Below are 16,959 nucleotides of genomic sequence, written 5' to 3' on the forward strand. Positions count from 1 at the left end.
ATAATAAAACGCAGTTTACGTGTGGACAAAAGGTGCAAACGCAAGGTAGGTGAGCGTGCATCGTAAAGTTAGGTGAGCGTGCAACGTAAAGTTAGGTGAGCGTGCAACGTAAAGTTAGGTGAGCGTGCAACGTAAAGTTAGGTGAGCGTGCAACGTAAAGTTTGAATTGAGTGCGAATCGAAGCGGGTGCTCTCCAATCATTAAAAGTAACAAAGTCATTGAACACATTTATACAGTTACCTTTACGTTTATCAATCATATATCACAGATTTACAATTTTTTGTAGTACTATGCTAAAAAGCAACTACAGAGCGAAAGTCTGGGTCAAGCGCCGAGGCGACGGCAAGAACAAAGGAACCCTCGAAGCGTTAGGGTCCACTCAGCTGTGCCACTCTTTGTCAGTGAAATATGTGGTGTTTGCCCTGTAAAAAGTTGTTGTGCAGCTTCAGAAAGGATCACACTACATCCAGCCATAGTTTCACCATCAGTATATATTGCCTTTATGGTGATTCTCTGTGGCCCTAATTTCAGCACTTTATCTGTGTAGGCCTCATCAGGCCCAGGCATGGTCTTAAATCTCAGTGTGACATGCAAGTCTTCTGGTGGCTGTATGTCATGGTTAGTTGTCAACATTTCCTCAGCTGCAGCTAACAGTTTACAGTTTATTTGATCAGGTCTGGAGGCCGACAGGTCAAGTGTCCAGTAATAATGCAAATCCCCACTGTCCTGATGAACCATTGTCTCAGCAGTTTCACCTTTTCCTGCAGCTATCATCCCAATGGATGTTGGAATTATTGAAATTCCAAGTTTCATCATCATATCTCTTCCCAAGAGGTTCACCGGACAAGTTGGGCACATTACAACTGAACCCTGAGCTGCCTCTCCTGTGGTAGGATCTCTAATCCACACTGGTTTAGAGATTCTATGCTGATTTAACTGACCATTTGAAGACTTTACATAAATTGTGCCATTTGAAGGATCAACTCCTGACACATGATCTTTTAAAACAGTTTTATCTGCACCTGAATCACACAGAAATTGAACAGTTTTGCCTTGCACAGTTAATGTGCGAACTGGTTTTACTTCTTTTCCTGACAGATTTAACAATACTTCAGTTAAATCTAGAGTCTGAAACACGGGCTGTTGTAGATTCTGGCAAGCTAAGGGATCATTTGTACATGTATGTGTATTAGCAGTGTCAACAGGTGCTAGTCATTTATTATAATAAGGGTTTCTTGGATCAGGGCGTTTATACTCTTCAGGCATGCGTTCAGGACACTCCCTTGCATGATGGCCCATTTCTCTACATTCATAGCATTTATCAAATCTCTTGTCCCGTTTCTCTTTAGGGCCCCAATTTCTTCTACTTCTCTCACCTCCGCCTCTATTTCTTCCCCGTCTGAACTGTCCCTGGAAAAAGATTTCATCCGCTAAGAAGGCAGCGGCCTCAGAGCTTTGTGACTTCTTTTTTTTATTTTTAATGACTTCCTGTGCATGGCGGGCCCAGTTCATGCATTCAACGGACCCGTCAGTGTTATGACTAACATTTTGTTTTCTGATGAAATCAGCAATGGGTGAATGAAAGCCATTCATCAAAGCATGTTTTAACTGCTGCTGATATGGGCTGGCCTTCTCTGCACTCTCTTCAAGGCCGCTATGTTCTTTGAAAACTTCCTCTAATCTCGCCCTGAACTCATGAACATCCTCTCCTGCTTTCTGAATGCATTGGGCGATTTTGTTGTAATCTACAGAAGCTTTAAAGGTATTTCTAAGACGCTCATAAACCCCATCAACTTGGCCTCTTAAATTTGCATGGCCATAGGGTAGGACGGTATTACCATCCCTCCCTGTGTAGGTGCCTCGCACCCGAGCCCAGTTATATGTGAGACACTTCCTAAAAGTGGCTTCTGTTTCCTGACCGTTTAAGCGGTACGAGGAGCAGAGTTGCTTGTGTCGGGCGATAAATTCATCAACATTAGTCAACGGGTTTCCTAAACCTTTACATGCCTCTGCACGCTCAGATTCAGTCCATGGCCTGTAAACACAAATAACACGGCTTTGGTCATTTTCAACACCAAAATGGGGATTCGCGACCTCTACCATGGGAAAGGTATCATGCAAAGGGTAGGCAGGCATACCAGCTGCACTCGCCTCATCCCTCTTAGTTTTGGATCTAGTTCCATAAGGGCTTAAATATTTTGCTGCGGCATCCCCAAACTCCTGCCGTACTCTGTCCTCCTCCTCTCTCTCTCTCTCTTCTCCTGCTCCTGCTTTTCTTCCTCCTCTCTGGCCTCTCTCTCCCTCTCTAATGCTGCTCTACGCTGTTGGTCCCTTAACGTCAGCACTACTGAAGTAGATCGCACCATCTCATCTTCAGGTTTCACAGCTAATGCCTGCAAAGCTGCTCTCTTCACGTTCGCTGCCTCCTGTCTTTTCTGCGCCTGCTCTAACCACAGTTTAGCGGACGCCAGGTGTAACTCTCTCTCCTGTTTCAATTTCCCTTTTGCACAAGCTGCCTTTACTGTCAACTGGTCTACTAACATTTGACATTGTCCTACAACCAATTTACCTTCAAAATCATATTTTTTGCGCCAATGTCCTAAATACTTTGCGCTGCCGGGAGCGAATTTCATCATAAACTTCTCGTCACCCTCTGACACACTCTTGGTTGCTTGGGAACCCATAATAACAACAGCTGCTGGCGTCACAGACCACGTGTTCTGCTCCGCACGCACTCACACAAACACACTCACACAACAACAACAAAAAATATCCTCACACACAAACAACAAAAATTAGGCCTATCGTCTCAACGCAGTCTCACACAGTGGCTGCGCGCTTTGCCGCACACAGTGGCAAAGACTTCCAACGCAACCTCACACAGTGGATGCGTGCTTTGCCGCACACAGTGGCAAAGAATAGTCGCACACAGTGACTACACACTTTATCGCACACAGTGATAAAGACTTTACAACTCAGCCTCACACAGTGGCTAAGAGTTTTCACATACCTACTTGGTGTTGCTTATTGTGAGTAGCATCAGTCCCGAATCCCGTCAATCGTCATCCATCGAGGAGAAAAAAACAGACGGCTAATCCACCGGCCCGATGACGAATTCTCACGCCTCGGGACTTTGCTGCAGGACCTCTATAAGTCCTGGCTGACGTCAGTCTGTCGGTGTGTCTCTTTTCCCCTCGGTGAATGTCGACTCCAGGGATCCGGCTCTCGAAGGACCAATTAATGATAGGTTCGTAGCATAAACCTATTCGCTGGAACGTTAAGGACAATTTGCTACACAGCAAAAAGCAAGACACAAGGCACCAAAGTTCTTCGTGTTACTCATGCATGAGGGAGACCTGCCTGGAGCCAAGTGTCGTTCCACCACTTGACCTCCGTCAGACTCTCAGCCAGGTTCCCCATAGCACTCCTTTTATTGTGGTTACATGAATATGCATAGGGTCATTAACATATAACATCTTACATGTGAACAAAGAATACTGTGTGTGTATGTGTGTGTGTGTGTGTGTGTGTGTGTGGGGGGGGGGGGGGGGGGGGGGTCAGAGTATGACCCCATAAATGACTTCCCTAAACCTACTGGTCTGGAAAGTCCAGCAGTTCATCTAAACAAAAGGCACTCAGACTAAAACAGATATAGCCACGTTTATCCTACCGTAAAACAATAAAACAATGTACGACCTCTTCCCATGCTCCCAGGATATAGGTGTGGATTCCAGAACACTCTGGAATGCACACCAAGCCTTTGCAGCCTGCTAAAGATCACACATCCTATCACTACACAATTGATTATACACCTCTAAGCATATATGGTTAAATATTTCCTAATACAAATGACAATAATAAAATCTAAACCCATCAGCTGCCAATGGAGAGGGTATTTTTGTTAGTGCTCTAGCAAAGAAACAAACACCTGAAACCTGGCATTTCACATGAATTACAGGGTTTCTTCAATACAGAACAGGACACTGGGGATGAAAAGAATTCCAGGATAGTATCCCCACAGACTACTGTATTGTTAAATAGCTTCTTCCATCAAAAAACACTTGACTTCTAAAGGAATTATATGAAGTAAGGCTCCAGCATGAGCCTGGATGCTATTTTCATAGCTAGGAATCAGGTTTCCTCCTGCACTCAAGAAATGACATTACAGAGAAACAAGAGCCAAGTTTCCTGCAGAGCACTTGGTATGTGGGCGGGAGTAGAGGAAGTGGATATTCAGGGAGTGCAGAATTATTAGGCAAATGCATGTTGTCTTACTCCAAGCTGTATAGGCTCGAAAGCCTACTACCAATTAAGCATATTAGGTGATGTGCATCTCTGTAATGAGAAGGGGTGTGGTCTAATGACATCAACACCCTATATCAGGTGTGCATAATTATTAGGCAACTTCCTTTCCTTTGGCAAAATGGGTCAAAAGAAGGACTTGACAGGCTCAGAAAAGTCAAAACTAGTGAGATATCTTGCAGAGGGATGCAGCAGTCTCAAAATTGCAAAGCTTCTGAAGCGTGATCATCGAACAATCAAGCGTTTCATTCAAAATAGTCAACAGGGTCGCAAGAAGCATGTGGAAAAACCAAGGCGCAAAATAACTGCCCATGAACTGAGAAAAGTCAAGCGTGCAGCTGCCAAGATGCCACTTGCCACTAGTTTGGCCATATTTCACAGCTGCAACATCACTGGAGTGCCCAAAAGCACAAGGTGTGCAATACTCAGAGACATGGCCAAGGTAAGAAAGGCTGAAAGACGACCACCACTGAACAAGACACACAAGCTGAAACGTCAAGACTGAGCCAACAAATATCTCAAGACTGATTTTTCTAAGGTTTTATGGACTGATGAAATGAGAGTGAGTCTTGATGGGCCAGATGGATGGGCCCGTGGCTGGATTGGTAAAGGGCAGAGAGCTCCAGTCCGACTCAGACACCAGCAAGGTGGAGGTGGAGTACTGGTTTGGGCTGGTATCATCAAAGATGAGCTTGTGGGGCCTTTTCGGGTTGAGGATAGAGTCAAGCTCAACTCCCAGTCCTACTGCCAGTTTCTGGAAGACACCTTCTTCAAGCAGTGGTACAGGAAGAAGTCGGCATCCTTCAAGAAAAACATGATTTTCATGCAGGACAGTGCTCCATCACACGCGTCCAAGTACTCCACAGCGTGGCTGGCAAGAAAGGGTATAAAAGAAGAAAAACTAATGACATGGCCTCCTTGTTCACCTGATCTGAACCCCATTGAGAACCTGTGGTCCATCATCAAATGTGAGATTTACAAGGAGAGAAAACAGTACACCTCTCTGAACAGTGTCTGGGAGGCTGTGGTTGCTGCTGCACGCAATGTTGATGGTGAACAGATCACAACACTGACAGAATCCATGGATGGCAGGCTTTTGAGGGTCCTTGCAAAGAAAGGTGGCTATATTGGTCGCTGATTTGTTTTTGTTTTGTTTTTGAATGTCAGAAATGTATATTTGTGAATGTGGAGATGTTATATTGGTTTCACTGGAAAAAATAAATAATTGAAATGGGTATATATTTGTTTTTTGTTAAGTTGCCTAATATTTATGCACAGTAATAGTCACCTGCACACACAGATATCCCCCTAAAATAACTAAAACTAAAAACAAACTAAAAACTACTTCCAAAAACATTCAGCTTTGATATTAATGAGTTTTTTGGGTTCATTGAGAACATGGTTGTTGTTCAATAATAAAATTATTCCTCAAAAATACAACTTGCCTAATAATTCTGCACTCCCTGTACATCGGGGTTAGGTGAGCGAAGTTGTTTGAGGAAAAGGAGTGTGTGGGCTTGTGTGCGTGACTACTGAGGATTTGTGGTTTGTCTCCTACCCCTCTTGACCTCTCAAACACCTCCCCGTTGATGACCCGTAGTTTCTCCCGCTGCAGGCTATATTCCAGGTCCTTGGGCTAGCTGGCACTGTAGATAAAGATGTCCAGCAGGACCGTGGGTGCCTGGAGGAAGAAGCCTGTGACCAGAACAGTCGTGATATGGCCAGTCAGTACATGGAACATGTTGTCTCTGAATTTTAAGATGAAGGCCATGGATAAGCCCAGGGCAGCTAGGGAGAACACAGAAGATTATGAGTTCTTCAAATGCATACTAGAGATAGATAAATGAACTAGTCCAGTTAATAACAAATTACATCCAGCAGCTGGATTAGTGTAGCTTAGCACTGATGCTAGAAGCAGGACCAAATACCCACCAGGCTCTGTTCAGAGGCATAAAACAACTCAAGTACCAGCAGCTTCCAAGATCACAAGTTAAGATGATTTTGTCTGTAGATGACAGAAATTGTACAAAGTAGTGGTTTTGCATGCTACAGTCTTTTGGAGCCCCCACCCCAACCCCTCCTCTATTTATGCCAGCTTTCATCTGATTGGCTGCCCCTACATCTGAGCTTCTACAAACAGAACGAGGTGCTGCACCACTTCCTCTGCTTATCAATTTGACAGACTTCCTTCAACCCAGCCATGCCTTCCAGCTCATCCTGGAGGACACAGTATTCCCCAAGCCCGCTGAGACCTCCTCCCAGTAGGACATGGCCAAAAACACCTCCCCTACCTAGGAGTCCAGGAGGAATCCTGGTTAGATGCCCCGAGTACCTCAACTGTCTTCTTTTGATGAACATATTTTCTCTTCCTCAAGCAACTTCTATAATCCACATGGACATGTTTGCATATAATTCAAAGCAGCAAACTAATTAAATTAAATTAGAGTGGACATCTCCAGCAACAGAAATGACAGTAGGAGATCTCAGTTCAATAAACATCACACTTATGCCTGCTTGATATTCATCTTCCAGTCATATGCTGTATAAAACAGTATTCAAATGTCCCGATGTGAGAATGATGCACTACAGTGCTGACTGAAGTTATCAATCTTGTGATAGGCAGAAACACCAAAAGTTAAAAATGGAACAGTCAGGTCACTAAACTGCTGAGACTGGAGTGGGGTTGGTGGAAACTGAGGCAGACCAGGGCACTGAAACGTAGACAGACAGTTCTTTTGCAATGAAAAACATAAACACCCATGCTCCCGGTAGGTTTCCGCTGTGCCAGCTGTTTACATTATAGGTGCTTATGCAGTAACCACGGTAACCACGGACTCTGAGCGGCTGGATCGACGGAGGTCAGACAACAATTTTACATATATGATCTTAAAACAGGACACAGCCATTATCCGTCCTGGCCTCATATCAAATGTGAACGAAGACTGAGTCTATGTTTGACGTTTGCTTTATATCTAATCTTCCTCTCAAACATTTAAACAGCAGCGAGTCTGCAGCTGAGGGAACACAAACTCAAATTGTCGGAACAGGTTTGCTCGTTTCTTGCGTGTATTCATTTGGTGATTTATTAAATGTATAACTGTTATTCTAATCTGCTGCTGAGTCTCTTACGCTGATGAAAATGCAGAAAACACAGATCATGAACACCTGTTCAACCAATAACTTTCATTCCACTTTGATCTGCGACAAACTGACGGTTCATCTCTGTTACAGTGCTGCGTTAGACTGCTATATTTTTTTGTTCTTTATGCTGTAGATTTTCACGTCTCTGGAATAGTTGGCAGTAATAAGGATTGTAGATCATTGGTTAAATGATCACCAAGCAATATTTGTTTGTGCAGACCTGCCATAACTGTGGGGGACTAATCCAACCGGAATAGTATTGGTGGGGGGAGTTTGTTCTTCCGGTGCGGTCTGTGTGTTTTGTCGTGTGCTGGAGTACGCATTAAAGTTTCACAGCGGACTAACATCGGGAGTGATTATTGGCTCGTCGCATCACACAAGAGTGCTACATGGTGTCAGAAGACGGTACGGACGTCACGCCAGCGCATATGTTTATATCCCTTTCGGGGTACCGCACTGCTTTGTGCGCTGTGTTGGATTAGCCGCTTAAGAAAAAAAAAAAAAGAGAAAAGAAGTCGCCCCATCATGGCGGACAGATTTCGCAGACCTGACCCTCTGGTCTTTGATGAGAACATTGCCGAGAATTGGCGTGTTTTTGAACGGGAATATGATATTTTCATCGCCGCTGCTCACTCTGACAAACCGGCAAAGACTAGGGCTTACATTCTCCTAAATATTGCTGGACCAGACGCCATTGAACGAGAACGCTCATTCGTTTATGCTCCTGCCGTTCGCGCAGCTGGTGCAGATGGAGAGATACTTACTGCTGCCGAGTCCAGAGAGGATCCAGAATGTTTGAAGGCAAAATTTTGAGAAATCTGCAATCCTCAACACAACAGGACGATGGAAAGATATAGATTCCACACCAGAAATCAGAAGCCAGGTGAGACACTTGAATCATTCATCAGTGATTTAAAGATCAAGGCTAAATGTTGTCACTTTGGGGACCTCGCTGACGAGATGCTCAGTGATCGTATCGTCTGTGGTGTCATTAGCGACACGTTGAGAAAGGCTCTGCTAAGAGACAGCGAGCTGACACTTGCTAAAGCTATCTCGGTGTGTCGAATACACGAAATGACTGAAAAAAACAGCAAGACACTAGCAACACAAGCTACCAGTGTCGACGCAGTAAAGCCCATTCTGAACAGCAAGCACAAGCCTAAGCCCCTTTCATTCCCACAGACTGTCACCAATTGCTCCAATTGTGGAGGCAGCCATGTGGCCAAGCGAGACAAATGTCCAGCATTTGGACAACAGTGTCACAACTGTAAAAAACTGAATCACTACAAAAGTTGCTGCAAGTCTAAACCACGCAGCCATCACAGAGCCCACCCTAACAGACAGACTGCAAGGCGGCTTGTGAACGAATTAACAGTGAGTGAGCCACCACTTCAGGATGAAACGTTTTACGTGGATGGTGTAGAGCTTGACAGACAGATTGACTGCATCCACGCTAAAGCTGATAAAAAAGATGAGGGATTTGTCACAATAAACATAAATGGCGTGCCCACTGAGATGAAAGTAGATACAGGAGCAAAATGCAATGTCATGTCACTTAAGACTTTCGAAACAGTGAATGGCGGAAGACAGACTGTCAAACAAGAGAATCCTGTGAGCCTTGTTGCCTATGGAGGCACGAGAATTCAGACCACTGGAACTGTTACACTCCCTTGTTGCTTAAAGAAGCAGTGTCACACGTTGCCTTTCTTTTTGGTGGATAGAGAAGTGCAACCGCTGCTAGGATTTCGAGCATGCATGGAAATGGGCATTGTGAAAATGAGCCCTGAGGTCCACCAGATCAGCACAGAAAGCAGCACAGATTTCAGCTCTCACATATTCACACAATACTATGACCTGTTCAGTGATGAACTGGGGGAACTTCCAGTCACATACTCAATGATGCTAGACCCTGATGTACAGCCTGTGGTCCGTCCAGCTCACCGCATCCCCGTCGCGATGCAAGAAAGCGTCAAAGCTGAACTTGAACGCATGCAACGCATCGGCGTTGTAACACCAGTCACCGAGCCTACTGACTGGGTGTCCTCAATGGTGGCAGCACACAAGAAAGACAAGCATGAGATCAGACTGTGCATAAATCCAAAAGACCTCAACACAGCACTGAAAAGACCCCATCACCCAATGCGCAGCGTTGAGGAAGTGGCAGCACAGATGTCAGGAGTGACAGTGTTCTCAGTGCTAGATGCAAAAAACTCCTTCTGGCAAATACGGCTCGACGAGAAATCCTCAATGCTGACCACATTCAGCACCCCATTTGGGCGATACAGGTTTCTGCGGATGCCCTTTGGTATCAATTCAGCCAGTGAGGTGTTCCAGCGCTCCATGGAACAGCTGTTTGCCGGTTACCCATGCTCTGTCATCGTGGATGACATCATTATCGGAGGACACGGAGTGGCCGAACATGATGCCAACCTCAATAAAGTGCTGACACGTGCTCGAGAGATCAAACTCAGGCTAAACCCTGACAAGTGCAAATTTCGCCTAGATCAAGTGTCATATGTGGGCCACATCTTCACAAGGGACGGTCTAAAAGCAGACCCCTCCAAAACCACAGCAATAGGAGCAATGCCGGTGCCCACGGATGTCACGTCGCAACAGCGCTTCCTCGGTATGGTTAATTACCTTGGGAAGTACATACCAAACCTTAGCGAGATTGCAGCACCCCTAAGGAAACTAACCCACAAGGAGACTGCGTGGTGCTGGTTCCCACAGCACCAGGAGGCTTTCGACCACCTCAAATCATGCCTCTCCAGCCCACCAGTATTGGCGTATTACAATGTCAAGGAGCCAGTCACACTGACATGTGATGCATCATGCTATGGGCTGGGTGCCGCGTGTTTGCAAAATGGCAGACCAGTAGCCTTCGCCTCGCGTGCTCTCACTGACACAGAGACGCGATATGCTCAAATAGAGAAGGAGCTGGTGGTGTTTGCCTGCACGAAGTTCAAAGATTATGTCTATGGCAAAGCAACAATCATTGAAACCGACCACCAGCCCCTGGTGACCATAATGAAAAAGCCAATCCATGTCGCCCCTGCCCGGCTCCAGAGGATGTTACTGCGACTACAGAGTTACGACATCAGTCTGGTCTACAAAAAGGGGAAATACATGTATCTAGCCGACACCCTTTCAAGAGCCCCGCTCGCCCCGCTGTCACGCTGCCCAGTTGAACACACTGATTATGAAGTGATGACAGTGAGCTACATCTCCACTGCTCGCCTGGAGGAGCTAAGACAGCACACAGCACAAGATGATGTGCTACAAGCGCTCAGCACAGTCATTCAGCGAGGATGGCCCAGCACGGAGAGCCAAGTACAGCCCGCTCTAGCTCCGTTTTTTCCATATAGAGATGAGCTCAGCATGGAGGATGGGATCATCATGAAAAGCCACAAAACTGTCATTCCCCAGTCCCTGCACAAAGAGTACATCAACATCGTACACAAAGGCCATCCAGGTACCGAAGCAACCAAGCGCAGAGCTAGGAGTGTCATTTTTTGGCCAGCAATGTCAAAAGACATCGCAGAAGAGCTGCTCTCTTGCACTGTGTGTAACAGCACTAAGACACATCAGCAGAGAGAACCGCTACAACTGCACCCTGTTCCAGACCTCCCATGGTCAACGGTGGCTGCTGACATTTTTACCTGGCATGGAAAACAATACCAGGTCCTTGTAGATTCCTATTCAGGATGGATTGAGATTGACCTTCTCCGTGACTTGACCACAGCAGCGGTCATCTCCAAGCTAAAGAGACATTTTTCAGTTCATGGCACACCGCACACGCTCCTCACTGACAATGGCAGACAATACACTAGTCAACAGTTTATTGATTTCGCAAAACAGTGGGACTTCACCCATTCAACCAGCAGCCCAGAGTTTCCACAGTCAAACGGTCTTGCTGAGAGAGCGGTGCGCAGCGCAAAACAGCTCATGGAAAAATCTCACCGAGATGGAAACGATGTGTTTCTTGACCTCCTAAACCTTAGAAACATTCCCCGTGACACACAACTAGGCTCCCCTGCTGAACGCCTCATGTCTCGTCAGAAACGCGCGGGCATTCCTGTGTGCAGCAAGCTGTTGGCACCCATTGCAAAAGACACAGGACAGATCTGTGACCGACTTTGTGACAAAAGACTCAAACTGAAGCGTCACTATGATAAGTCCAGTCGCACGCTACAGCCGTTGCAAGAAGGACAAGTGGTCCGCGTGCAGACAGAGAAAGGCTACGACAAGCTGGGAATTGTGGAAAGGAAGAGCAAGGAGCCACGATCCTACATCATTCAGGTCGATGGAAGAACCTACAGGAGGAATCGCCGCCACATCCTCCCAGTGGCAGAACCGCCGCCGCCACCACTCCATGACTATGACCCTGAGTGCCAGGACACTAACCATTCTACAATGGACAGTTCCACACTCACACCGCAATCACACACACGCTCAAACGAAGATTCACAAAACACATCCCCTCCTCAGCCCCAACCTGCTGTGCAGGTGCCCGGTCAGAACATTGTGAACCAGACACCATACACTACACGTGCAGGTCGCATCTGCAGACCCAACCCAAGATACATGTAAATGGAAAACACTAGGATGCCTTAAGTGTAATCAGTTTGTTGTCAGTATGTTGAAATATGATGCTTGCTGGCTATTTGCATTTTTCATAATTGCTGTTATGTTAAGGTGTGGGGTTACTCCGAGCAAAAAACATTGTTAAGTTAAAGTTATGTTAAGAAGCACTGTTTAGAAACTTGTGAGTGAATTAGTTTTGTTAGGTGCTACAAGCTAAATGGGGAAGATGTAGATCATTGGTTAAATGATCACCAAGCAATATTTGTTTGTGCAGACCTGCCATAACTGTGGGGGACTAATCCAACCGGAATAGTATGGTGGGGGGAGTTTGTTCTTCCGGTGCGGTCTGTGTGTTTTGTCGTGTGCTGGAGTACGCATTAAAGTTTCACAGCGGACTAACATCGGGAGTGATTATTGGCTCGTCGCATCACACAAGAGTGCTACAAGGATGATTTTCTGTAAAATCATATTGATATGACCCGTGACATATTCGCAGATGACAGTTAGATTAGTCAGCTGGGAAACTCTGTGTTAACTCATAGAGCTGAAGATATCGTGGATATGCTGACCTTGCTCCGTGGTGTACAGGTCCGTTAACCCTCATGATTAATATTCACAATAAAAATATTAGCCGAACATCATGAAGTCTGTATGTGTTTCATAGTGTCGAACAACCTTTGTACAGTTAAAGCCAGCAGTTACTACATGACGGAAACACCAACATTATTTCTTTTATGCGTTAGTAAAAAATAGTAAAACTGCTTAGTTAAACTTGTGCTTTTGTAACGTTCAGTATGGCCATATTTGACAGATCAAATGATTTCATGGTGAGACCTGAAGGAGTCAACTGTGCAATAATTAATTAAAATGTGAAATAAAAAAATAATTAATTAAATGTGTCAATAATTAATTAAATATGTCAATAATTAATTAATTACATGTGTCATAAATATTTATGTAATTAATTATTTCTGATTTTAATTAATTATTGCCACATTTAATTAATTGTTTAATGGTGTATTTAATTAATTCATTAGAAGGCACTAAAAATCAAAACTAATGAAGTCTATAGGAGACAGGTTAGTGAATGATGGGCAGTCAAAATAAGGTCAACCCTCCAATTAATGAATCGATATCACGTTATCCAAGCCAGAATCAATTTTAATGGATGCATCCTAGATGCATGAAGGAGCGTTTCCGCAGGTCCTTCCTCCCTGCAGCTGTCAGACTGTACAATCTGAACTGCTCCCAACAAACATAGATGTTTACATCAATGCTGTAACTGCAATAAGTTAGTTAATTAACCAATCCGCGCAACAACCTGGTTTGCCTCTTACCTGTAATTATTTTTATTTAATTTAATAACTGTACAGTACTCTCTGTTTATAGTAACCATTGTCCTTAATGTAAATATGTAAGAAAAAAATGTGTATGTTTCTGTTCCGTGTCCTGTGTACTGTTTGTTTGTATATTTGTCTTTTTGGCTGCTGTTACAACCAAATTTCCCCCTTGTGGGACAATTAAAGGATTATCCTATTCTATTCTATTCTATTCTAAAACCCACCTGGGGTTATAAAAATGCTCCGCCCCTAATGAGCATTTGAGCAGCCAATCAGAATCATCTATGTCATGTGATCAGCAGTGGATTGTTCTAGTGAGAGTTTCGAAACACCATGGATGACGAATTTGAAGGTACCAGCTCTCAGGTATGAAGCTAACTTTCAAAAGTTACATGAATATAACGGTTTAGAGAAAGAGTTGAGTGCGCACGGGCAGAAATGTTGAGAGCGCCAGCAACACATTGCGAGCGAGCTCAAATGCAAAAACTGAGTGAGAGGGTCTGCTGTTGTGTGTGCAGTGTTGGGGAGTAACGGAATACATGTACCGCCGTTACGTATTTAAAATACAAAATATGAGTAACTGTATTCCGTTACAGTTACCGTTTAAAAATGTGGTATTTAGAATACAGTTACTTTGTTGAAATAAATGGATTACATGGCGGTACTTTCCTGTTTCATATTGTGGCGGGTCAGGACTGTTTGGGTTTTGTTTGACAGCTACGTTCTGTTGTTCCAGGCGGCAACGTTACGGTTGCCATGGTTACAGGGTTACGCTCTCGCTCTGTGTTTCCTGGGTGAGAGAGCGCCTGTTGTTGTTGTGCTAAGCTAATAGGCAGAATGCTACCGATATAGCTCTAAAGAATGTAGCATCATGGGCAGTGTAGTCCGTGCTGCAGGGAGAATGGACTGCCATACAAGTTATGTGTCTGTGAGCGAGGGAGGGAGAAAAAGGAAAAGTACGAGCTGTCATCGAGCAAAAACGGGAGCTGGAAGCATGTAAATATAATAATAACCACTGCAGCCAAGAAGAGAGCCTGACGAGCCCAGCTGTAAGTAAGCTATTAAGACTCGACTGTACACCGTGTTCGTGTTTTCCTCCAAAAACAATAAGTTCCGTTGGAGCAGCTTTTCAACGCCTCTCTTTGTCTCTCACAAGCAAAGTTGACCCAGACAACAAAGTAAAGCTAGTTTTCGGCTATGAGCCCAACACGAACCCGCTGTATTAGCCAGAGGTCCCTTTACTACGGTTCGGAGCCGCGGACCTTCAGTAACAGTAATAAATCACAGCAATAGTACATTCATGTAGTTGTAAACAGCATGATAATATATTAAGTAATCCAAAGTATTCAGAATACGTTACTCCCCAGATAGCAAGGAAACATTGAACAGATGTTGATTTTCCATCTGAACCATCAGAATCGTCAGGGTTGAAATGTCAACACAAATCCAATGTTGAAACAACACTGAAATACTGATGAAACCGCTTACAGCTGCTACCACTTGGACTATTCCATAGCCCCCCCTCTCACAGTGGTACATCCCTTCAGGTAACCATTGTCTTGTACAGTAGAGCGGGACATTAGATTTACTCTCAGCGGAATTGACCGGAGAAGGCATCAGTTCATGCACTGCACTGGCCTGCACCACGATTAATATAAGGTAAGAATGAATGACTTTTGTTCTATTCGTTATTTCCACGGTTGCATTTGAATAACAGTAAAAAAACAAACAAACTTGTTAATGTAAAGTTTCGGACAAAATGTGGGAGCCCGAAATTGTGTCTACTTTCATCTTACAATCCGGCAACAAATAAATTGCACTGCGAACAAAGTCAACAAAGAAAACATTTTCGTTTCATACTTTTCCGTTATATTCCCTTAAAAAGCTAGCTTAACGCTTCGAGGGTTCCTTTGTTCTTGCCGTCGCCTCGGCGCTTGACCCAGACTTTCGCTCTGTAGTTGCTTTTTAGCATAGTACTACAAAAAATTGTAAATCTGTGATATATGATTGATAAACGTAAAGGTAACTGTATAAATGTGTTCAATGACTTTGTTACTTTTAATGATTGGAGAGCACCCGCTTCGATTCGCACTCAATTCAAACTTTACGTTGCACGCTCACCTAACTTTACGTTGCACGCTCACCTAACTTTACGTTGCACGCTCACCTAACTTTACGATGCACGCTCACCTACCTTGCGTTTGCACCTTTTGTCCACACGTAAACTGCGTTTTATTATTTATATATTAGTTTTTCGCCTCTCACTGCTTAAGCCATTAATCTTTCTGGAATTGTTTTTTTAAACAGATGCGACCTCACAAAAGATATTAGCTATGCAGTCAGACCTGACGACAGCTGTTAACGAACTCCGTGAGGAGGTCAGAGCCATCCGCCATCCCTGCTGCAATGAATCGGTAGATGCTGGGGTATTGCCTCTGGATTTGCCCTTGCACAACATTGAGGAGCTAAACAATGCAGAGGCAGCTTTTCAATCATAAGAGGCAAATAAGGCAATGGTAAGTATATAAAGGTTATGTACACTTTGTAACTATAAAGTGTAATAGCTGTCAGATGTGATTTAAATACATAACAACGGCCTGTTGATTAAACACACAAGCACTTGCATACACATTTAAGACACGAGACACGCTAATTCCATCTCTTAAAATGTGTCTATAGGTGAGACGCTTTGCCTTGATTGGAGGGACCACACTGGAGGTGCGAGTCCGCCGTGTAATGGCTTATGCCATTACAAACGAGCTGGCCTCGGTACTCAACTGGGCAGGGAAAAAAACCAAGGACCAGACAAAGCAAAAAATGGCATTTAAAGATACAGCGCTCTGCAAATGCATATATGGTGGTAAGTTTTACAGTTTTTTTGCTATATTACTTTGTCTTTCTTAATAACAAGACTTTCATGTCCGGTTAATCTGGAGATGGAGTCTTTGGTCTTTGGCTTGTTTAGTCCTCGGGTTGTAGTTGTACAGCCCGAGGACCCCATGTTTATTTTGTTTTAAAGGATACACGGCACACCATGCTAAGACTTGTCACTTATCACAGCTCATAGCTCTTTGGGAATCAAATGCGGCAGTTTGCAGATTTACGCCTGGTGACTTTCATGTTTATCAGCCTAGGAGTTTACATACTTTCTCCCCACTGAAGACAGTTAACAAGAGCTTATTCATGTGCTCTAATTCACTTTTTTTGTTTGTGTGTGTGTATTTTTTTCTTAGATGGCCTGACGCAGCAGTTAGGGGCAAACTCTATGTCCGAGTTTGTCTTTGCACAAGCAGTGCAGAAATGGCTCTGATACGCCCCAGATTGTATGGGTATGGGTGGTGCAGGACGCACATCATGCATCCCCATCCCAGAGTAAAAAATTACAAACTTCTGTGAAACATATAAATGTAAATGGCAAACTGTCTTTTAATAAAGTATTTAGCAAACGAAACATGCCTATTGACCTTTTTTTGTTTATTTTTTTTCTCTGTTACATCACATGCAATGCTTTCTTATTTTAGGATATTAATATTGACATGATACATTGTGAGACATTTGTTGTTGTTGTTTTTTTTATAAAGGGTGTCCAATT

At 44.1% G+C, this 16,959-nt stretch overlaps 1 long non-coding RNA gene and 1 pseudogene across 1 annotated transcript; one reads left to right on the forward strand and one right to left on the reverse strand.

Moving 5' to 3' along the window:
• Window positions 1–1,212: 1,212 nt before the first annotated feature.
• Window positions 1,213–2,684, reverse strand: LOC148102105 (uncharacterized; annotated as a pseudogene).
• A 12,953-nt stretch (window positions 2,685–15,637) lies between these two features.
• LOC148102106 (uncharacterized) lies at window positions 15,638–16,688 on the forward strand. Its single transcript, XR_015719350.1, has 3 exons — window positions 15,638–15,883; window positions 16,047–16,227; window positions 16,601–16,688. It is a non-coding gene; the product is annotated as an uncharacterized LOC148102106 (long non-coding RNA).
• The last annotated feature ends 271 nt before the right edge of the window (window positions 16,689–16,959 follow it).

The sequence above is a fragment of the Neolamprologus brichardi genome, chromosome 7 (assembly GCF_056152115.1).
Source record: "Neolamprologus brichardi isolate AB-2024 chromosome 7, ASM5615211v1, whole genome shotgun sequence".
NCBI classification, from domain to species: Eukaryota; Metazoa; Chordata; class Actinopteri; order Cichliformes; family Cichlidae; genus Neolamprologus; species Neolamprologus brichardi.